Source organism: Tiliqua scincoides, chromosome 1 (assembly GCF_035046505.1).
Source record: "Tiliqua scincoides isolate rTilSci1 chromosome 1, rTilSci1.hap2, whole genome shotgun sequence".
NCBI classification, from domain to species: domain Eukaryota; kingdom Metazoa; phylum Chordata; class Lepidosauria; order Squamata; family Scincidae; genus Tiliqua; species Tiliqua scincoides.
Genome location: NC_089821.1, coordinates 148164696 through 148169938, shown reverse-complemented (window position 1 = coordinate 148169938; position 5243 = coordinate 148164696).

Sequence of the window (5243 nt, the reverse complement as noted above, 5' to 3'; positions counted from 1 at the left end):
ATCTAGATTGAGGTAATGGAAATTCCATCCTAGAGCCCTTTTAATGCAGATTGGGACAATATTGGCCTGCCTATCCTCCAGTTTAAGAGCAATGCTCCAAAACTGCTGGGTTTCCCCCCTGACATGTATGACCTAGATGCTGTTGCAAAACTGTGTAGTTTCCACTTGGTTATCAGAGCATTTAACTGTATGAAATTAGTAGACACATTTTATCTTCATTAACCTTCTCCTTGGTAGCAAGCTCAGAAGCTCCAACATCGTAGACAAGCAACAAACACAAGACTTCAAAAAAAAAAATGTGATTTATAATCTTATTCTGGCAATAGCTCAGAAATTGTTAATTAGCCACAGATCAATTTTTCTCTCTCTGAACATGGACCACTTTGCCAGAACATAAGGGAAACTTCCCCAAATGGGGTTGGGCTAAGAACTGGAAATCACTTTGGCTAAACTTTGGAATGCGACCCCAGGCACATAAACACATGATAGTACATTCCTATCTCTGAATTTATATTATCTAAAATAAACACTTTCTGATGTTTTCTGTAGCTGACATGCAACAGAGTCCACATTGCAACAAATACGATAAGTGTAGTAAACAGCAGAAATTGCACATCATTACACACTGAGGAACATTTGTATTGCCTTTGTACACACAACGTTGGGTTGCCAGGCAACCCTCTGCAGCCCACAATAAAGCAGAGAATTTTACAAACCATTTGGCTTCATTAGCCCCTTCCAGATCATGCCCCAACTTGATTTCCCTTTTATATTCTGTCGTTATTCAGCAGCGAGGACTTCTTAAAACTACTTGGAAGAGATCCTTAACTACCACTACACCCTCTGGTGGGAAAAACATTCAAGTCAGGAAATATTTGCAAAGAACCTACTCCCACTTTGAGGACTAAAATACAGTTTCGTCTAGTGCAATGAGGGATCATAGCAATGCCGTTTCATACATGGGCAGACATTAACCAGTTCTCTAGGACAGTGGTTTTATTGTTACTGAATTGTCCTCCAGACATGCATTTGTTTAAAATATTTTTCCCCACTTTTTCAAGATTTAAAGCATCTCTCTCCACATAGAAAGCTAACAGCCCCAGGACAAGATCTCTAGTCTAGCCTCCTTCCTGATATCCTGGTTTTCTCTGTACAAGGAGTATTTGTATATATGGAGGAATTGTAACATAACATTCCATTACTCTGCCTCCTGAAATCTGAAGCCCAGGCACAGGTTTTCCCGATCAGAAAGAAATAGGCCTTTGGCAAAAGCAAAGTATATTAATAAACTTATTCATAAAGGTTCACTGATTCCTAAAGGACAACCTGCCGATAGGTCATTGGGTGCGTCCAAACCCACCCACCTCCCATTTGGGAGCTGGTAGGAAAATGTTCCTTGTCACCGAACTGGGGTAGGAGCAGGGTGATGAGACGTCATAACCGCAAATGAGGATAAGGCACCCCAAAATTGGATATCCAAGAAAAATGTACGGTATGACAAAATAAAAGCTAAAAACATTCATATATTAATTTCATGTGGTTAACTGAAACACTATATTACCTACTAAATTTAAAACTATATTACATACAATTTATTAATTGCAAGAAGTCTCTGTGCTGCCTACTCACAGGGAAAAGGAGGACATTTAAGGTCACAAGGCTAAGAAAGGGGACATCTAGTCACACTGGGTAGGAGACATTTACTCAACAGGAACAAATTCCCCACGTACTAGAGCATCTCTCCATTCTACTGATCTGCAATAATATATAACAAGTGGGAGATAAAGATATTGTTCAGGAACTGCTTAAACCAGATCAAGGCTCACAGTCAAGGCATAGATTTAGCGCCTAAGGAGAGTAGCAGCCACTTTTTCAGAGTTAAAAAGTGGCACAACTCCTTCTTTCAAGCAGAAAACTCAACACTGGCTTTGAGCTTTCACTCTTGTATGCGTTCCCAGTTCTGCACTGGCCGTCTCTACTCTACCACGTTGCTTTCAACAGTCCATTGCTGACAAAATTCATCCTTCTTCCCTGAATCCGTCTTACCGCCTTTTATCCAGTTTTCCACACCAATCAGGATTTTGTAAAATTTCCATCATGTCTCCACTGTCATCTTTTTTTCAAAACTCAAAGCCCCTAATTGCATCAATTTTGTTAATGGGGAAGGTGCTCCAATCCCGTAATCATTTTGTCAGCTCTAGACATATGCAGACAGTAACATTTAAACTGTAATTTATTTTTTTTAGATATTCTTAAAATTTAGCTTTTATTTTTAATTTAGTTCTCAAATTTCTACTGTTCGCTAAGGAAAAAACTACAACCAATCTCAAATTCATTGTCTGATACTTTATCATCTTAAAATGATTGCTACATAATCAGCAGCAATCAGTAGCTCCCATTCAGCTGACACATTCTCGGTCAGTAGCCATCACATACATGCTTTCACTGACAGCCAGCAGGAGCTAAAGAGCCATCAGTCTATCTCCTGAAAAGGACTGGTGAACAGAGAGGCCTGTGTACCTGGCAGAGAAGAGGTGAAATGATTTCATTTATCCCTCCTCCATCTTTTCAAACTGAAGTTTGAACTTTGCTATCTAGAGTGGAATCAAGGGATGCCTTTCTCCCAAAGGTGGATAGCAAAAATTTAAAAAATTAATATACAGTGGAAGCCAGAGTTTTTCATGCTGGGTTTGATGGACAAACAATTGGAAAGAGAACATGGCTGCTGGACATTATGGCAGCAAGGTTACTCTATGCGCAGAAATGGAAGTGCTCCAGTATACCAACAATAGAAGATTGGCTGGCAAAGATGCTGGAGCTGACAGAGATGGCAAAGTTGACAGCTTTAATTAGAGAAAAGAAAATACATTCATTTTTGACTGAGTGGAAGCCATTTGGGATTTTCCTGCAGAGCTCAGATTGTAATGAATTATATACCTGTGAGTTTGGAGATTGAGTAGAAGAGATAGATATAAAAGAGATATAATATTAAGTTTAATCTTTATCATATCAAATATTATAAAGATAGATATTATTATGTTTGTTTGTAAACCTGTAGTAGAGATAAGTGGAAGTATCCTAAAAATTTTGTTTTAGTTCAACATTGTAATGAAAATAATAAGTTCTTAAAATTAATAAAAACAAACAAAAAAACAAAGGTGGATAGCAAATAGGTGGGCATGGAAACCATAATTTTTCTCCTTCCGACAGAGCAAAAACACCATGAGGGCACAAAGGACAGCCTCTGTTCTTCAGACTGGGCAGCATCAGCATGAGGTCACAATGGCCAGCTTCTTCCTTCAGGCCGGGCAGCATCACCATGAAGTTGCAATGGCCAGTCTCTCTCCTTCAGGCAGGACAGCCTCAGCATGAGGTCACAATGGCTAGCGTCTCTCCTTCAGGCTGGGCAGCATCTCCATGAGGGCACAATGGCCAGCCTCTCTTCAGTCCAGGCAGCTCCAACATGAGGGCACAAGGGCCAACCTTTCTTCTTCAGGGAAGGAAGCCTCAGCATGAGGCCACAATGGCTACCCTCTCTCCAGTCCAGGCAGCCTCAGCATGAGGGCACAATGACCAGCCTCTCTCCTTCAGGTAGGTGATTAGTTCCTACATTCATAACAGGCTGAGGTTGGTGGGTGACCCTAACCTATGTATATAGTGCTCAAGGGACTAGAGCAAATACACAGCGAGAGTGTCCTTGTTCTACTTTATATAATCTCTGGGCATTATCTATTGGTTTGAATGTTTGAGGTCACCTGAGCCCCTCAAATTTAACACCCATGAGATATCCTGTGGGCTTCACAGTCCAATAAGCTTGTCCATGGCCACATTCTTTGTTTTACTAGTCTGTTGGGGAACTATAGGAAGATCAACCAAGAAAATGTGGCTGCTACTCTGAAATGACTCAGAAACCTTTTCAATGAAGCTGATCCATTTCAGGAATCTCATTAGGGCAGGGCTTTTTTTGTAATGGAACACACCACCTTTTTTTCCCCTCCTCTCTGCCCCCACCTTTTTTCCCCCCTGCCTGCACCACCCCGCCCCCTTTTTTTCCCCTCCTCCTTGCCCCCACCTTTTTTCCCCTGCCTGCACCACCCCGCTCTGCACTGCTGGCTAGGGAGGGATTCGAACCTCCAACCTTGTGCTCCACAGCCCAGCACTCTCTCCATTGGGCTATAGGAAAGCCTATTGTCAAAGTGTTCAGAACTAATATATAAGGTCTTCAGCCCAGCTGGTGGCTATCAGTGCCTCAAGTATTAGTTCCAAACACTTTGAGCCTAAGAGCTCTGGTGGCTCAGTGGTTAAACTGTAGGTCTGTGGAGCCAGGGGTTCAAATCCTACTGAGGAATAATTTTTTTTTTTTAAGGTGGGAAGGTGCTCCATGGCTGCAAAATATAAAGGTTGGTTGCTAGTTGCCAAAAGGGGGGCCAGTTGAGACTGCAAAACTCCTCAAAGTTCAGTCCCAGGCAGGCTCTTTTTTGACCTTTTTTTTTTTTTTTTAAGTTCCAGTTAGGACTTAACCCATAGTTAAGCTCCTGGAGTGAGCCCCCTGCTGGAGGCTGTGGGTTAAGTCCTACCTGGGACTTAAAAAAAAAAAGTTCAAAAAAGAGCTTGTTTGTGTTGAGCCCTGGCAGCCTCCATGAGTCTACCTGAATATGGACCAGCTCAATTGCTGGCACATATCCCAGCATACCCTAGTAGGGCTTTCAGATGTGGGAGGAGGGATAGGTTCTTTTGACAGTTTTCTTTGCCATCCCTGCTCCCTCCCTAGGCCTGAACCGCCCTCCTCCCTGCCCCCAACTGCACCACTTCACCCTCCCCACCCCTCCCCTGGAACACCTCCCTGCTGATGGCTCTCAGGGCTCCTTCGGCCAGCGCAGAGTCCCAGCACCCGCCCTGGCAACTCCGTCATTCTGGCTGCCATGAAGTGCCTTATGGCACTTTTGCAACAACCATCTCCCAGGCAGTGCACAGGAGATTGGAACTGGCCCAGGACTGGATTGAATCCTAAGTCTTAAACTGTTAAAAGTATTTCTATAACTTTCCAATACCAATGACATGAGACATTATGATGATACCTTGATGTATTTGCAAAAAAAATAAAATATAAGTTTCAAATACAAGGCACATGGGCAATAATGAGGAATGAAAGCTTAAATTCACTTTGCAGATCCCTTTTTTTGATAGGTAAGGGAAAATCATTTGCAGTCAAACTGACAGTCCCTCTGAGACACCAAACATGA